General features: G+C 36.4%; 2 long non-coding RNA genes across 2 annotated transcripts in view; both read right to left on the reverse strand.

Annotated features, from left to right (window-relative positions):
* LOC112424779 (uncharacterized) overlaps nt 1–19946 on the reverse strand; it is a 336616-nt gene that overhangs the window by 128796 nt on the left and 187874 nt on the right. The window lies entirely within an intron of this gene.
* LOC139361734 (uncharacterized) lies at nt 5363–19517 on the reverse strand. Its single transcript, XR_011619311.1, has 3 exons — nt 19105–19517; nt 7931–7993; nt 5363–5905 (listed from the first exon to the last, which is right to left on the reverse strand). It is a non-coding gene; the product is annotated as an uncharacterized lncRNA (long non-coding RNA).

Here is a 19946-nt window from a genome sequence, read left to right on the forward strand (position 1 = left end):
GGTTAATTTTTGTAATTTTAGTAGAGACAGGGTTTCACCATGTTGGCTAGAATAGTCTCAATCTTCTGATCCTCCTGCCTCAGCCTCCCTAAGTGCTGGGATTACAGGCATGAGCCACTGCACCTGGCCATATATATGGTTATATACATATATAGTTATACACAGTTATATATATGGTTATATATATGGTTTTATATATATATGGTTATATATATATGGTTTTATATATATATGGTTATATATATATGGTTTTATATATATGGTTATATATATGGTTATATATATATATGGTTTTATATATATGTGTTTATAACAGGTTTTGTTTATAATAGCCAAAAACTTGAAACAACTTATATATTTATCAATAGTTGAATAGTAGATTAATTGTGGTGGATAATACACTAATATAAATAAGTGAATTACCTAAACATAATATTGAATGAAATAAAGCAAGACACAAGAGAGTACATGCTATGATTCCATTTATTGAAGTTAATAGTCAAAACTAATATATGGTATAATAAACGCACTTTAATAAGGATGAAGGGTCATGACCAAAATGGGCCTAAGAGAGGCCGTTACGTTCTTCTAATATTCTATTCTTGATCTGGCTTTTTAAAAAATCACAAAATGTGTTTACAATTTGTGAAAATTTACCCTTATGAATTGTGCTCTTTTCTGTATATATGTGATAGCACAAAAATGAAACTAGAGAAGTATGAGAGCTGCCAATGATTGGTGGAAGTTGCTGAGTCTTAAGGAATTCCTACTCCTACACTGGAGAAAAAAAAATGCATGTGAACTAAAAGTGGGGAGGCCTGTTGGTAACTAGGGACATTCTGGACCCAAATGTTATATGAAAACAGCCAAAGGCTGTCAGCTCATTTTTATCACAGACAGGCAGGCAGGCCATTTGTGCATAAAAAAAGCACAGTCCTTGAATAATCATCCCATTTCCTTGTTTTACAAATGTAGAACTATCACTCCAACAGTGAAGGTGATGACAGCAGTCACTTTTGTTACTGTTGTTGTTTTATTGTAAGCAATCTAAAATTAGAGGCAAATAACTTGCTGGAGTTGGCGGTTATTGAATTTTCCCACTTTATTTTAAGCTATAACATTACAGGGGACATAGAGTACTTCCTAATTTTCCTAGCAAATGCCCCCAGCAAAACAGAACTGAAGATTTTTTTCTATCTACAAAGAAAGAATATTAGCCTGGAGTCGGACAGTTATAAGTTCAAATATACATGTTTAACCTTGTTACATGATCTGTAGTAAGAAAAATAATATTTTGAGCAATGATTTTCTTAATAGGGGGATAAAACCACCTCTTTTCCAGACTAATGACAGTTTGAAAGTAATATTATATTTTAACAATCTTGGCCATGACCCTAACTACACCTTGGCAGTGGTAGAGTAATTGTTGAAAGAGGGAGGGAGTATCTTTTGTTATCCTTCAATAGATACGATGTCAGTTCTTAAATATGTCGTGTGTGTGTGCTTTCCATTACTCCAATTAGTATTTATAATGTGAGTGAAGCTGCATTCTTGAGACCTGAAGTGGCAGTTACAACTAAATCATTACCTTCCTTCAGTTTTACACTTCAATTACACTTTATATGGAGGATATAATTTCACATTTGGTAACACTTGGCAGATTAACCAACACACTCATTTATGATACTTTACTCATCCAAGCTCACATCCTGCTATTAAGTTGTGTGTACAAATTCACCAGGAACCCAATTCTTACCCAATCATTTGTTCACTTATTTAACACACATGCTATGTAGACAATACACTGTGTTGGGCACTTTGACATGTACTATTTCATTTAGATTTCTACCACCAACTTCAGAACTTCATCAGTAGCATTAGAGTAAAATAACCATAAGAAGCTAAAGATTACTGAATAATTTGAAAATGATCAAGATGAACTAACATTCCCCTCAACTTGATTAAACTTTAGACCGGTTTCTTCCTGGTTTTAGGCCCCAGAACCACTTTTTCTTTAGGCCCCAGAACATTTCTCCTTCTTTAAGATGTACATCTTCTTCCTGTCTTTGGCCAGTTTTAAAACCCGGAAGTGATTTTCTCAAGGACCTGGGAGCCATCCGTTTGAAATGCAATCATCAAGAAAGATGGAGCCTTTAGCTTCTACAGCTTCTGTGGGAGGGTAGAATCCTAACTCCCCTAAGTGCCAATTAGCAAACACAGACGGCCTAATCACATGGACCACACTCCCCACTAAAGTCTTCCAGCACTTTTCCACTAGCTCACCCCAGTGCTTGAAAACTGTCCTGCCTTTAGTTTCAGAGGAGTTGAATTTCATCTCTCTCCCCCGTTGCAATGGTCTTGAATAAAGTCTTCCTTGCCTGTTTGACTCCATTAGACACAATTTTTGTTTGGCATTACTAAAGAGATTGAACATGCTTATGTTTATATATTAAACACCGATACTCTTTTATTTGTGAAGTTTCTGTTTCAGACTTTTTCCCACTTTTCTAATGTATTGTTCTTTTTTGTTATGATTTATAGGCATTATTATTGCTTGGATTTGAGTCCTTTGTCTGATAAATGTATTTTTTCCAGGCACTGTGAAGTAAAATGAAGGCCTCTCTAGAATCAGTAACAGCCATTTGTCTCTGGTTGTTAGGCATTTCTCACAGGAATGGGCAGCTGCCAAACCTCATGGGACCTGGCCGTTTTGAACCTGTTCTACAAGGATCTGAGTTGAGTTTTTGATCCTGCAGCTAATATCTACTCTCCCACTTTCCTTGTGTCATGAGATCATTCTCATTTTCTCATTTTGGATTTTCATAAAATCTTGACAACGATTCACCCAGTCTGCAATCACTGTCAACTGCATTATTCTTGATTTATATGAATCCTAACACATCAGCTCAGGGCCAAAACTATCGCTGAAGTAAGCATTTGTTTGTTGTAGAGAAACTTTTTCATCTGAGCCACAGTGACCAAGAGTAATTACAACATACATTTATTTTAGTGCATGAAGCCAGATTCAAATTATGGCTTCTCATACAGATGTAATTAAGAATAAGGTCATTTACCTAAAATCTGGTGGGAAGGTAAGTAAAAACAGAAGTAGTCATGATATAAAACAGAAGTATTAATACAAACTGTCCTTTAACATATAAAAAGTTGTTCAACTTATAATAAAAAGGAATACAAACCAAAACTAAGTTAGGAAATCACTTCTCACCTATTAAATTGGCAAAAAGTCAGGTGATTAACAAGCACAATTCACTCGGGTGGTGGGGCTGTGGATAAACAGGCATATTCATACATGGCTGGTGATAGTAAAAAAATGGAACAACCCCCATGGAGGAACAATTGGGAATATCTGCTAAAATTACACATGCATTTACCCTTTGAGACAGTTTTCTCAATCCTTAATATTTTACCTTTAAGTCTCACCTCCACCATAAAAAATGATATATGCAAGATTATTCACAGTAACAGTGAAATATTAGAATCAAACAAAAATCCAACCCTGTCTTTAGTAGAAAGGTGGGATAAATCATGATACATCCAAATAGTGGAGTACTTTGCAGCCATGAAAAATGAAAAAGATTTTTTATAAATTTCTATCCATATTTTTAAGTGAAAAGGTTAAGGTATAAAGGGGTACATATAATATGTTACATCTTGTGTAAGAAAGATGACATAAGAAAAATAAACATATATTCAAAATACATAGCTGATTATTTATATATTATATATTAATTTGCACATTAATTTAAAATATAGAAATATATTGTCAATGTGTTTGTATATATGTATATGTGTGTGTATATATATATTCTCATGTATCATTTTTACAAAAGTAAACACAAAAGGCTAAATCTAATTAAAACAGTTATATGTAGGGGTGGATAATAGGGCAGAAAGAATAGTTCTAGGGATGGGTAAGATTAGTCTAAGTTTAGCTTGATACATTATTTCAATGTTTGAATCATGTAGATGTTTTATAACATTCAAATATAAATTAAAAGTATGAAAAAGGAATACCTGACTGGGCGCGGTCGCTCACACCTGTAATCCCAGTACTTTGGGAGGCCGAGGTGGGCAGATCACAGGGTCAGGAGATCGAGACCATCCTGGCTAACACGGTGAAACCCCGTCTCTACTAAAAATACAAAAAATTAGCCGGGCGTGGTGGTGGGCACCTGTAGTCCCAGCTACTCGGGAGGCTGAGGCAGGAGAATGCCACGAACCCGGGAGGTGGAGCTTGCAGTGAGCCGAGATTGCGCCACTGCACTCCAGCCTGGGCAAGAGAGAGAGACTCCATCTCAGAAAAGAAAAAAAGGAAAGAAAAAGAAATACCCAAAAATTGAATACAAAAAGAAACTAATTAACCTAATGCATACTACATTGATAGAAATAAGCACAGTGAAGAATAATTAATTGACTTACTTTTAAACACAGTAACCTGAGTGTACAGTCTTAGTGGCATATAAGAACAACAACAAATAAGTAAATAAATCTTGAACTTGAATTAGATTTGTTGTTAGTGATAGTATTGATGTTGTATTTCTGAAACTGTTTGGAACGCATTACAGGAAAGAGAAAATATATTGCTGTTGTTGAAATTCTGCTAATAAATGGTATTGATGTTGTATTTCTGAAAGTGGAACACATTATAGGAAAGAAAATATATTGCTGTTGTTGAAATTCTGATAATTGGGAGAAGGAAATTACTAACACACAATGCAAGAAGGATAGGAAAAAGTTGTGATGTTAGAATTGAAGTTGAGGTATTATAAACTCACTATTTTTTAAAGTGGGGGCAATTTATGCAAACTTACATGTAATAGGGTTTTTTTAAATATAATTTCAACTTTTATTTTAGATTTAGGGGGTAGGTGTACGAGTTTGTTACCTGAGTATATTTCATGAATGCTGAGGTTTGGGATACAAATGATCCTGTCCATCACCCAGATAGTGAGCATAGTACCAAACAGATAGTTTTTCAACCCTTGCTCTCCTCCCTTCCTCCCTGATTTTGGAGTCACCAGCGTTTACTGTTCCCATTTTTTATGTCCATGTGGACCCAGTGTTTAACTTCCACTTATAACTGAGAACATGCAGTATTTGGTTTTCTGTTCCTGCCTTAATTTGTTTAGAATAATGGCCTCCAGCTGCATCCATATTGCTTCAAAGGACATAATTTTGTTCTTTCTTATGGCTGTGTAGTATTCCATTATGTACATATACCACATTTTCTTTATCCAATCCACTGTTGATGGACACCTACATTGATTCTATGTCTTTGCTATTGTGAATAGTGCTATGATGAACATACAAGCACAGGTGTCTTTTTGGTAAAATGATTTATTTTCTTTTGGATGTATACACTGTAATGGTATTGCTGGATCAAATGGTAGTTCTCTTTTAAGTTCTTTATAAACTCAATATTATTTATGAAATAATTTTCCTAGCTCTGTATACTGAAAACAGAACCAAGATTGATAAAGTTTTTCTATAAAGGGACACACAGTAAATACTTTAGACTTTCTGGGCAGTATATGGTCTCTGTTGCATAGACTTCTTGGTCATTCTGGTCTTTAAGAAACTGTTTCTTTGTGGGGTTATTTGTTGATTTGTTTGTTGTTGTTGACTTTTTCCCATTTACAATTTTTAAAATAATTGTTAGTTCTTAGGCTGTACAAAAACAGGCCACACACAGGATATAGTTTACAGGCCATTGTTTGCTTATTCCTGGGTCTAGAAACACACTCCAATGGCCGTGAGCACACCTAGCATCCATACTTTGGTTTCCAAATACAATTCGTATCTTAAAGGGATCCAGACTTTTGAAGAAACAAATGATTCTATGTCTAGGACCTGGACAGCATGAAGTAATCCTGGAATATCTTCTCTAGAAAGCAAGAAAAATGTATCAGAGCATAGGAGACAGACAAAAGACAGTGCCTCCACCAGCAAATTTAGTACAGTTTGAGCATAGTGATAGATTATAGTACACTGCGATAGGGGAGGGGAATCTATGAGTAGTACCCAATGAAGAAATGGTAGAATTACAAAATCACCATTTTACTATTAGAATGTGATCATTAATAGAAGAGCAAACAACTGGGTAAATGTTGTTAGGGAATAGAATAGTCATACAATTTCAAAGTAATCATGCATTACTTATTAATAATAAACATGTTAATATAATGCATAATTAGAAATTCCTATGGAGAGATCTGGAGAGAGACAACCTTAACTAAGTGATTATCTGAGCATCACCCATAATCCAACAAACGGAAATCTCATTGCTTTCTGATGGGATGCAATGGGAAGTACACAACATTATGCAATATATTTTTTGCAAAAAATCTTTAACCTGAATCTAATCATGAGGGGACAAAAAGACAAGTCCAGATGTGGGGCACTCTGTAAAATAGTTGACCCAAATATTTCAAATAAGTCAATGTCACAACAGCAACAACATGAAATGCCAAGATTGCACTAGATTGAAGGAGACTAGAATTAAAGACTTAACAACCAAATGCAGTGAATGGTATTTGCCTGGATCTGATATTCACAACAGTTATAACATCTATAAAACTATTTTTTAAAAAATATGAGAAAATTTGGATATACTAGATAACATTATTGGGTGAATTTTATATTTCCTGCATGTGCCAATGGTATTATAGTTATGTAGGAAAGTGGCCTAGTTCCTAGGTGATACATGCTGAATTATTTAGGAAAGATATGTCATGGTATCTTCAATTTACATTCAAATGATTCTGCAATATATAAAATTGTCAATATATATGCAGAGAAAGAGAAGGATAAAGCACAAATAAAAGTGGTCAAGGATGAGTCACCATTAGTGACTCTAGAAAAACAGAAATCTGAGCATTCCTGATTTTTTTTTTCAACTTTACTGTAGGTTTAGAAATGTCTTAATAAAAAATTAGGGCAAAAGGAAGTATGGCTTTTACCCAAATTGCAAAATCACATAAATTTTGTGTTTAAGGGTATTTACAGAACTGTTTTCAGTAACAAACAAAAAACAACTTTAAAAAAACCTAAATGCACCTTGGCAGAGATATGATTGAAGAATTATGTCACATCCATGTAAAGTCATTAAAATAGGAAGTACATCTATATGTACTGACATAGTTTGGATATTTGCCCCTGCTCAAATCTCATGTTGAAATATAATCCCCAATCTTAGAGGTGGGGCCTGATGGGAGGTGTTTGGGCCATGGGAAAGGATTCCTCATGGCTTGGTGCTGTTTTTGAGATAGTGAGTTCTCAAAAAATGTGGATGTTTAGAAGTGTATGGCACCTCCCCCAACCTCCTCCCTCTTGCTCCTCTTGCCCTGTGAGAGGCCTATTCCTCCTTCACCTTCCACCATTGAGTAAAAGCTTCCTGAGGCCTCACCAGAAACAGATGCTGGCATTATACTTCCTGTATAGCCTGAAGAACCGTAGTCAAGTAAACTTCTTTCATTATAAATTATCCAGTCTCAGGTATTTCTTTATAGCAATGCAAGAATGGCCAATACATGTACAGATAGAAGAAAATGTCCTATATGATATAGATGAAAAAAAAGAGAGGAAAGAAGAGAACAAGGAAGGGAGGAAGGGATGAAGGGAGGAGAAAGAAGCAGAAGGGTATGAATGGGTGTTTATTCCTAGTAAAATATACAGGTTCTGGAGGAATATATATATATATAAAAAAAAACTGTTAACAGTGATTACCAATAGAGAATGAGAGGGTGATCAGGGATAGGATTTTATTTTTTACATTACACATTTCATTATTGTTATAGTTTATCATGGAAATGTTATCACTTTCATAATAAAAATAAGAAGTGTCTATCCCATCCCACCTAACACTGTATAAAATTCTTAGAACAGTAAACAAAATAGATCTATTACTTACCAGTAGTTCTTGAATTAGGCAGTCTTTGCTGTTTGGCCAAGTTCTGTGAGGTCAGGACCACAGCTACAAGTACATTTGGCAAATGCTGATACAAGTAGGCTCACAGGTGTAGGCCATGACTTAGAGCCATATCTACTGTCTGACTAGGTTAAATGCCATAAACATATTCTATGTCTAGATTCTGAATGGTGCTGAAAATCAGAAGGAAAGTCATTGGTTTCAGCTTCACCAATTATTGAACGGCCTTTGTAAACTGTAAATCAGAGTACATATGTGCACTATCCTCATTTCCTTAGAGACTTAATATAATCCTGTAGTCAGAACAATCGTGCTCTCTCTTTACAAATTGGGAACAGGAGTTCAGAGAGATTCACCATGACAATATCACCTTTATCCACAATGTTTTTGGCTCCCATTAATAGTATCAGCAAATAGAGTATCAGAGTTCTTTTCAATACAGAGGACTGGACCCAGAATATATGGGAGAGGTTATACCCCGATCTTGACTTAAAGGGGATTATGTGTCCCCTTCCAAGTTGGCTTTTTAATTTGTTTCAATATTCAGAATTATATCCTCAAAGCAACCAACTTTCAAAATTTTGTAGGAACTTATAAAACATCTCAAGAATTTGTAGGCCAATTCCTATAGTCATTTTCATAACTTTATATAATTCACGAGACGTTAAAAAGCATGAGAATTATAAATACCACTAATTTGATGTTATCTTTTATTCACATGTAGATAAAGTCTAGTGGGTTGGAAAAGTTTAAGCAAACAAAGTAAGATGGCTGAGATATTTCATACCATGAGCATAAGTCAATAGCATTAGTTAAGCCAAAGATAGCTAAGAAGCCCTGAGCAAGAACTGCCAGGACTGTAATCAATATGTTACCTCTGACATTTACAAACACCCTTTAGAAGCAAAACAGTATTTTAAAACCTTTTAATGTCATATATGAAGTTGACTTGCCCTTTAAATGTCTTTCATTCCTCTTGAGAATTAAATCAGTTTCAGTGAGGACCCTTTTTTGATTATCTGAACAGCAGTTGCGGGTAAGGAGCAAAAGAAGAAGGCTCTTAACTTGCTTGTAATAGCCTATTGTCACTGTGATTGCCAACCTTTCAAGTCTCCCACTGTCCTTCTCTTAAGGATTCATAAAAGAGAGTGACAGCTGACAGCTTCCTTCTTGGATGGAACTCCTTGCTTGAGAATCAAATGGGACTGGAAGTAGATGCAGAGGAGGCTTTTTATGAGCATGGCTTTGAGAGAGCCATGGCCCTGCCTTTCCCTGGCAAACAGGAGATACCCATCAATTGGATTCACAGAGGCATATCCTCCCTCTTAATGTAGTCTGCAGACATGAGGATCCTTCTGGTGAACACAGGCCCTACATGGGAGTCAACGGGGATTGGCAAAAGCCAAAAATTAGTGGGTCAAAGGCTGAGAATGTTAGCTCCTGTGGCCTGTGGTTGAGACAAATGCAGGTGCAAAGGGGATAGGAGGTATCTACATGAAGCATGCCAGGCCCTAGGTCGGTGCACACAGAGTATTGTGCCATCATGTTTCTGTCAACCTCTGTATTCTCAGCAGAATCAAGTACAGAGACGGGGCATGTCCAAACCCCTAAGGATAAAACCGACAAGAGCAAGACAATGTAGTTTAATAAAACAAGGTAATGTGTGCATATACAGGTTTAAATAAACACCCACAGCTCTCCCTTTAAAATATACAACTGGTACTAGGCTCCTCAGAATAGAAATTCTGGGGAGTCACCAAATTAATAAAAGATAGAAGTTCTATGCAGGGAAATCAAGACAGAGGCCATATCTAAGCCAGCCATCAGGACTGGCTTTAATAACTTGAAGTTTTCCCCAGAACACCAGGCTCTATCCTGACAGCATTAGATCAGGCTCCGCAGCAGATAATAAAAGCTGTGTCCTTGAGGTAAAGTTGTTCTAGTTAGGTGTGCTATAGTGATAGCTTCTCTTTGGAAGGAATAGCCATGGAGAAATATAGATGATGAAAAAAGGGGGAGTGAATCAGAGGTTGCTGGAATGGCTAGATCTCTTCTTGGTAAAAATGCCAGGTGCTCTTCAGTGGGAGGCATCCATCCAGGAATAATTCAAACTAGCTAGCTGAGGACTGCTCTGTATGGATCTGCCCTTCCCAAGTTAGCACTGGTGAAAATCATAGCTTAATTGGAATCTAGTCCTAGACTCAGCATAACCCACAGCAATTACTGTAGCTGGCCTACTGGACCAAGATGCAAGATGGTTATCCAAATGTCATAACCTATAAGGATCATGCCCAGTGTTCACTCTTTACCAATAACCCTGCCAATTAACTAAGTTGCCAATCACCTTCCTCTGTTTGCTTACATTTTGAATCAGATAATATTAAAGTTATTGATTTTCTCCTTACATTACAGATAAGGAAATTAAATACAGCTCAGAAACAGAATGATTTGCCTGAATCTCCAGAGTCAACTAGATTAGAAGAGATTGAAGCTCTTCTAATTTCAGAATTCTCTACTAGTACTACAATGTTGTCTTAGTCAACTAACACAACCCAGGATTTTTGAATTCCAGCTGCCACCAAAGCCAAATGCATTCAGTATGTCTCCTGCAAGTAAGATTTTATTTAAAAGAAGGAGCAACAGTAGGAGGTCATCCACCCATTACTCTGAGGTCACTACTGCTCTTAGATACCTTGTTTTATCTCCAAAATTTTGCTTCTATGAGTTAGTTCTCTTTGATTCCATATAGTTTTTGGAATCTATAAAATATGGCTTCTTTTCCATGTGAAGTTTGCCTCATCTATACTCAGAGCTCTAAGCAAAATTATGAAACAGAAAGACACAAGATTTCGAATCTGAAGAAGTTTTACTAGATTCTGAGGTTCCATGTCTATGTGACCAAACAAGTCATTTAAGTCAGTTATAATTTCATCATCTAAAATAAGAGAAATTGTTCAAGATGATAGGCTCAACATATGTATGTTTACCTAATACATGGTCTATCTAAATGATTAAAAAAAGGTGCCATTCATGGACTAGAAAATGAGAGGAAATTCTAGTAGATAGAAAATAGATAAAAGATATTGATAGGGCAAATGGAAGAGAGAAAACCACACCTTAAAACAACGCAAATAAAAGACATCTTTCAGAATGGATCCTCAGGGAAATTTCAAGCACAGTCAACTTATGCCAAAGTGGAAATATATCTGAGTTAATCATCATGGTCATAAATTAGCTGTTCAGACAGAAGGGCAGTAGTCTTCTCATCCTGCTCCATTCCTTGTTTGAAGAGCACGTGCAAAGAACAGAAGTTTATAATGCCAGGATGAACTTTTCTCTAAAGAAAGCAGGCAATCTGCATGGCTCCTGGATGGAAACTGTGAGAGATGCAGAGAAAAAGAAAGACAGCTCTGGACTTAGATCTCAGGCATCCAGGAGAAAGAAAGAAATGAGGAACTCCTTCTTGGAGTGAAAACACCACAGTGCCCCACCTGCAGAGTGAAGAGCTCTTTATTTGGGTTATCGTGGTACCCCACACTGCCTTTTCTCTATCTAGATATTAGTGAATAAAAAAAGGTGCCATTCATGGACTAGAAAATGAGAAGAAATTCTAGCAGACAGAAAATAGATAAAAGATATTGACACGGCAAATAGAAGCGAGAAAACCACACCTTAAAACATCTAGGCATTCTACAGGGAAGTTGTTTGTTAAAACACCCCATGGTACACACAGAACTCAGTCAGTTCTTCTATCCAAGGAAAAGAGTTGTTGGAGAGGGAAATTTACAGAGTTCCAGAGAAACTCCTTGTTCCAGGCCTCCTACATATCCTAATTACCCTGACGAAGATGCCCACATAATCAAACTTAAGACAAAACATGGTTTATATGGGAGGTGATCCCAGGAAGCAGGTATGAAAAACAGTAACAGTGGGAAAAGAGAGGAACAAGAAAATTCAATAATGTGTTATTTGAGGATTGCCATTGTAGGCCACTAGGACTCCATCCTGCTGGGAACCATTAGGAATCTCATAGAACACACCCCGGAATTGTTTTCCTGAAAAACAGAAAGCTGAGGCATTTATCCATTGACCCCCCGCCAGTGCCACCATGGGTAGGGTTGCTACTGGAGGCGCCATCCAACGAATATGTCCATGCTCTCTGGACATGAGCTGGGTAAGACTTAGCATGTTTCCAAACCCAGAAGGCAAAACTGTGGAGAGAATTAGCAAGCAATTGAGGTAGGTCATTGGCAGTGCAAGGGTCATGTCCACCAGAGTGGCAGCTAAAACCAAAAGGAGACCACAGAACACGGCATAGGACACAAAAATTGTCTGTTACAGTTAGTCATTAAACTGAACCAAAGGATCTGAGACATTTGAAGAAAATTTACAGCCTGAAAAAAGAAGCCTAAAATGGAAAAAAAGAATTATCTGATCCCAGATAAATTAGAGTTGATCAAGGAAAAGAACATTTAAATTATTCTAATAAGCATATTCAGAATAATAAGCATATTTAGAATAAAATATTATGAACATAATATTGTTAGAATATAAATTATTCTAGTAAGTAATTTTCAGAAAGAACAAAAAATTTTTTCTTCCAAAACCAAAAATGGGCCTCTGGAGAAATGAAGCAAACAGAAAAAAAAACTTTTAAAAAAATGAACATTCTATTGCAAAAAAAAAAAAAAAAATCAGTACTTGGACTGAGAATAGATAGCATTAAATACCAAGACTAAGCTCGAAGAAAGTTTTCTTGTATTTAAAAAATAAGGTATTTTCAGATTGACTAGCAAAATCAATGAGGAAAAATGTTCACATTTAATGCGAACATTTAATGTTCCAGCAATTTCAAAAGTCCTAAAATAAAGAGAAAATTATAAAAGCTTCAACAGTTGGAGAAACACAAATTAACATCAAATTTCTTATCATAAACAATGGACACTGAAAGATAATGTAGCAATTTTTTTCAAATTTGTTTTTTCAATCTTGAAATATATACCCAGCCAAACCATTAAACAAATATTGGACAAAATACTTTTCAGGCACGCAAGCTCTCATAAAGCATTAAAATCAGATAATCATATTTTAAAAATAACCCATCAAAGAGAGTACTCGGCGGGGGGGGGGGGAATGTAAAAAGAAGATAATGTGAACTACAAGAACAGCAGCATCAGCATTGGATTCTACCTAGAAAACTCCAAAAAAAAAAAAAAAAAAAAGCTCCAAAACAGAATCTCCTGGGTCTCCACACTAGAGTATTTATTTTGGGAGTGAAGGTAGCAGGATTTAATGACACAGAATTAAAAATCCTCCTTTGTGGGAACAGTTAGTTGCTTACTTGGTTCAAAATGAGTAACAGTCACATAATCATGATTCTACTGTAAATACTATTTTGGAGAATTTCAATTTGAAAATCAGCCTACAGACCAAACACAAAAAAAATTACAAGTATAATGAGAACAATATAAATGTTATAAGCCTTGACAACATATATGTTGTTAATAAATAAAAACAATTATTTGTGGAAATTCTGATTTGAAAAAAGAATAAAAAACAAAAAGCAAAATAACAACAAAAATAGGTGAAGAAATGAGAAGAAATAGAAACAATTAAAAATGTATTTATTCTACCTTCTAACAGTCTCTAACATTGGTAAATCAAGAAATACAAATATGAATATACATCTTTTACAGTTAAAAAGGGAATTACTAGAACTAAAGTAATATAATTGACAACATTGAAGTATAAAGATGTTATATACAGTAAAATAATAAAAAAATTCTAAAATCTCTTCCTTTTTTTTTTTTTATTTTAGAAATAGTTTACTGCTATGTTGCCGAGGCTGGATTTGAACTCTTGGGCTCAAGCAATTTCTTGCCACAGCCTCCTGAGTAACTGAGACCGCAGGCACGCACCACTGTGCCTGGCTCTGTTCATCTTTTATTGCATAAGGTAGATTGTTGCTGTCTAAAGTTGATAGCTTAAGAAATAGAAGCAGAAATAAAAACATTTAAAATTCTAATGGGAAGTGCAAAAAGAATGAAAAAAGAAAATGTTTAAAAGGTACTTATCTCTGGGGTGTGGTGATGGAGGTGGGGGAAGATCGATACCTTTGTAACTTCATTTTAGACAGTTTTGAAAAGCTAGATTTTTTTCCATATTTAGGCATTGCTTTTAGAAAGAATATTTTGATAGAGACTCAAAAACCCAATAGTTTGCCAGCTACAAATGAAGTTTCCTGGGCTCAGTCATGAATTCACTGTGATTAATAACAACTTAACCAGTGCCCAGGATTTAGGAGAATAAATAACCTTGTCATTCCCAACCCCTGAGCTGTGGCTTCATTTTATATAGCCATGTTAATTCTACTTGTAATCCCCATGAAGTTCAGGGACTTCAGTTATTTCTTATCTTTAAGCCTCTTTTATCCCTGCTGAACTCAAAAGGATCACTTTTTAAAAGAGCCAATAGGGGTAGGGGAAAAAAAAGAACAATAAGAAATGACTAGCATTTTGGAAGATGAAAAGGAATGACAATTATTAGGTTAAAATAAGTTAGATATTTATTCCTCCCTGCATAACTCAAAGGGATCAACATTTCTTGTGTGATGAGAATTTCATATATCTCTAAATTACAAAAGCCTTGTTTTCACTGAAAGTGCATCAGATCCTAAAGTATTAAATAATATACCAAATCAAAAATTTATGAATTCAGCTTCTTGTCTTAGGGATGAGACTGTTTTTAATCTTCTATATTTCTTGGGAGAAGGGGAGGACACAGAAGTCAGAGAATATTCAAATGAATTAGTGAGTCTGAGTTAAAGTAGAACCCAGCTGGTTCTACCGGTTGATATTTGAATATGCCCAGGTGTCCTCAAAATTCAGTTCCCCATTGGCATTGAAGTAAATCGGAAATTTCATGCGTATGATTATCAAGTCTTGATTTTCTCCATTAATAAAAAAATAATCTGCCTCCTGAATTATCTGGGTTTCTACTCTTTGAGACTACGATAACTTACCTTTTGGGGAAGGAGGGAGGGGGGAAGGAGGAGGGGAAGGAGGAGGGGAAGGAGGAGGGGAAGGAGGGAGGGAAAAAAAAGTGTAATTTTGAATATGTAGTTGGCAACTATTCTCTTACTTTGTTCTTTGAAAAACAGGAACTAAATCCATGAAGGAATTTCAGTTTTATTCTGTCTGCCTTATAGATCCTACACCTGCCCCCTGCAGTACACACACACACACACACACACACACTAAATTCATCTTTCACCTCTACCACTTGTGGACAAGAAGTACATTGGCCTTAAAAACTTGGTGACTTGAGAAGTAGTATCAGCAAAATGGCAGACTAGGAAGCTCCAAGCCCACATATGTAGAAGTCAGATTCACAAAGACAGAAAGTAGAATCATACTTACCAGGAGCTGGGGGAAAGGACAGTAGGAAGTTATTATTTAATAAGTGCAGAATTTCAGTTGGAATGCTGGATAAAGTTCTGAAGATAGGTGATAGAGATGGTTATACAACAAAGTGTATGTACTTAATGCCACTAAACTGTACACTTAAAAATTGTTAAAATGGTAAATTTAATGTTATGTATGGTTTAGCACACTATAAAAAAAAACCGTAGTGATCTGCAGTTGGTTCATGTATGGCAAACTGTTCTACTTGTCTCACTAAAACTTGCATATATCACACTGCAGTTCTAAAACAATTTATGTGCACCAAGAAAGGATTAATTTTTTAGTAGGTAAGTCAATACATGTATTTGACAACACTGTCAGGATAAATTATTTTCCATTTAAGAGTTTAGAAATTGAAGGAGTAAATATTTGATGCTTGAGAAATTCACATATGTATGTGTGTGTGTTGTGTGTGTTTGTGAAAGAGAGAGAGAGAGAAAGTGAGCGAGCATGTGTGTGTGAGAGAGACGGAGACAGAGATGGAGGTAGACCAGATTCAAGGTAGAAAATCACTGTCACAGTCAGAAGCCCTAGAAAGTGCTTGTGGAATCTGCCTGTGGAATCAGGTAGATTGGATTTTGCCTCATATCCCTCTCATTGCCTGGTTGTGGGTTCTTGACCAAGTCATATACCTTTCTGAACATCATGTTTCCTCATCTATAAGAAGTCATAATACATATTAGTTATTATAAAGATTAGATATATGTAAAATACGCAAGTGCCAAGCACTTCACACATAATAAAACGTAGTTGTTACTGTCCGTCTCATTTTGTGGTCATTTTCATTGCCATTCTGTTCTGATATGGTTCATGTCTTATCCAGCAATCGCATCACAAACTACAGCTTATTAAGACAAAGCCAGAGTGTTGCTAACCTTCTCTCAGAGAAATTTAATCCTGAAAATTCAATCTCTGTCAACTCTGAATCAGAGTTCCTGTGAGCTGTACTTTCTAGGACTCAGCTCACCTGCCCAGGAAGTGAAGATTCAGAGCAAGTCATCAGATGGAAAGGTGAAAGTCTGAGACCACAAAGCAAGAGCTCCCACTGCACCACTCACTCACGGCGGCAGGCTTCCTTTTACAGCACAAACTACAGCGTGTCTGGCCCCTCTGCTGACTCCTAGACATCCTGTGGCTGCTCTAGGAAAGGAGAAAATAGAACCTGGGGAGTTGAAAATAATGCATGTTTCCCTATAGTACCAATGAGGAGGGGGAGGAGAAAGAAAATGGAACTAGTCAAAGTAGCCCCTTGTCTCCAAATCTAGAAATTAGGTTTCAGTGGCAGCACCATCTACAGCAATGCTGTTCAATACAGTAGCCACTAGCCACACATAGCTATTTATATTTAAATGAAAATTATTTAAAATTAAATTAAATGTAAATATTTTACATTTAATGTAAAATTAATTAATCCCCAGTCACACTAGCCCATTTTAAGTGTTCATAGTCCCATGTGGCTACTAGATCCATATTGGACAGCACAGCAAAAGGAAAGGAAGATTGCAATCACTGCAGAAAGTTCCATTACACATTGCTGGTCCACAGGGAAGAGGCAGAAACAAAACTTAATGTGTCTAGCCAGACAAATTTCCTTAGCTTCTTCTGCAAGGATCATGGCTTTATTGTGGTCTGGAAACCATGAAAGTCCCGCAAGGGATTCAATTAGAATCCTTGGCAAACTAGCCTCTCTTGACCTATGAAAATTCTGCAGCCCTCAGTCAAGGCACCGCAAGGAGAGATCCTCTGCTGTTGGGTGAGTGCTCCAGGAGCCATTTGCTGAGGAGCCACCTCTCAGCGGACTCTTTAACCTATAAGGGCCTTCCAGAAGTCACTTTGGCCATCTAGGCCTTCTCCAGGGCAGCATTTCCCTTATGCTAGGCAAGGGGGGCTCTCTCCCAGGTTTCAGTACTCTTGGTGGAAAGAGCACAGAGCTCTCCTCAGCATCCTCTCCAAGCCTGACTTTCCACCTTGGAACTTCCCTCAATCAAATAAATGTGAAAATACTAAGACTGAAGACCCACTGATGATTTTCTTGCAGGCTAGAAGAAGGTTTCAAGGTATTAGCATGCATTATAGCAACAAGGTGGCAACTCAAAAAACCACTGGGGCACTGAGTAAGAAATGTTGCTTTGAGTCAGAGGAATGGGTTTTAATTAGACAAATTCAGAAGTTAGGGCATTCTACAAGAAAACTAGTCTGCACTCTAAAAAGTATTATTATCATGGAAAAAAAGTGGGAAAACTGTTCCAGATTAAAGAGACATAACCAAATGCAAAGTATGCACCTTAATTAGATGCTGCTTTAAAGATTAAAGAAGCAGGTATAAGAGACATTTGGGGACAGCTGAGGAACGTTGATTCTGAGTTGGATGTTAAGTGATTATGTGATATTAGTGTTAATATTCCTAAGAGTCATAATGTTATTGTAGTGGTGAAGGAGAATATTTTTATTCTTAGAAAATGCAAGCTGAATGAAATATTTAGGGAGAATGCTCATGGTGTCTGTATCTGTCAAATGCTTAGACAAAAAAGCATAAATATACAGAAAATTAAAGCAAATATGGCAAAATATTAGTTAATTATTGAATCTAGATGGTATACAGATGGTTATTTTATTTTGCAACTTTTTTCTATGTCTGAAACGATTCAAAATCATCATTTTGGGTTGTGGGATAATTAGAATAGATTTCAAAAGGGCCAAGGTGTAAGAGAGAAGTCCAAGGAGTACCAGAAGTCCAGAGAGATGGAGTGCAATAGACTACAGAATGCCATAGCTTGTGCCTAGGAAAAAGTCAAATCTGATTGCATTATTTTAATATGTGTTGGGTGTTACCATGTACCAAGCATCAGACTAACTAGGCACTTCACATTCATCATCTAGTGTAAACCTCACAATATTCCCAAAACCATAATCCTTATCCTCATTTTGTTGATATGAAAAACTAGGGCTGCTGGGAGCCTGAGGCAGACAAATCACTTGAGCCCAGGAGCTCAAGACCAGCCTAGGCAACATAGTGAGACCCTGTCACTACAAAAACATTCAAAAATTGTAATATGTATCTTTCATCCTTGCTCAGCTCATGTATTATTAATTCTAATATATATATTTTCTATTTTGGGATTCTTTAGTATTTTCTATATATAAGATCATGTCATTAGCCAGGCGTGGTGTGGTGTGCCTGTACTGCCAGCTACTCAGGAGGATGAAATGAGAGGACTGCTTGAACCTGGGAGGTTGAGGTTGCAGTTAACCATGATCACACCATGCACTCCAGCCTGGGCAACAGAGCAGGACCCTGTCTCAGAAAAAAAAAAAATTTTTATTAAAAAAAAAAAAAAAAAAGCTGAGTCTGACAATTATTGAATCATTTGGTCAAACTTACACAGCTACTAAGTAGTAAAGCTAGGATGCAAATCAAAATCTTGCCAGTTCTAAAGCCCATGCTAATTGTGTCTTGTTAATTGAGCATCAATAATAATTCTTTCTCCAGTAAATTCAGTAGCTAGAGAGAAAAAATTAGGTCACAATTACATATGAGTCTGAAATGGACAAAGACCCAGAGCATGGGAGGGGGTTCATGAGAGAACTGATTTTGGCCACCAACACTTAACAAATATTTTAGGTTCTAGTCCTCTGGATTATATGCGGTAAGTGACAGGTTCCCAAATTGTATGATTCTCTAAGGTCCCTTACCAGGCATTAGGATGCCCCATGGGTTGAGACTGTCCATGGTATCTTGGAGGTGTAGAATGGTGGCTCAAATCAGCTCTTTCTCCTCACTCCACAAGAAGACATTGCATCTAAGTCAGACACAAGCTCCATTTTACTAATAGTTACATATTCTCTTGGGATTTCTCTTTCTCTGATAAACTAGCAACTTCTTGAGATAAATCACTGGATTCCTTGTCTTTCACTTTCTTGTAAAATAAACTTTCTATTGACATAATTTGGCAAAGAGTATCCTAAATTCTGATCATTCTCATTGAGTTTCCACCATGAAACATTTTAGTGTGTTGCTTCTTTCCTGTAACTATATAATAAAGTACAGCCTTATAATCTTTTAGTCAGCAGTTATGTCAAATTGTATTCTAAGAGCAAGAAGTGAAGGAGGTGATGGTTGAGGCCATTTACATACCAACAGCTTCCAACTTCCTTGGAATGTTAGATGTTTTAAGACTCCCAGGTGCCCTCCTCAGTGGAAAAGCCTGCCATACACACACACACACACACACACACACACACACACACTATGTAGAGTAACATTTCTCGATGGGAGATCATCCTCTTCTACATGCAATTGATTTATTTTGCATAAGCTTATATAGCTGCACTTGTTAGTCCACTATAAATTGTAAGTCTGTATCTTCCCCCATTTGAGTATGAGTTTTAATATTAAAAGAACTGATTGAGACTCTTTTGCTTCTCTACCTCCACATGTAATGCAGTGCCAACTACATATTCCTATTTTGGCAGAAGGAATAAACAGGTACATGAAGCACAGTTTTGTTGGAAAAGCTGGATTCTATTTTGACATG

This window comes from Macaca nemestrina, chromosome 2, assembly GCF_043159975.1.
Source record: "Macaca nemestrina isolate mMacNem1 chromosome 2, mMacNem.hap1, whole genome shotgun sequence".
Lineage (NCBI taxonomy): Eukaryota > Metazoa > Chordata > Mammalia > Primates > Cercopithecidae > Macaca > Macaca nemestrina.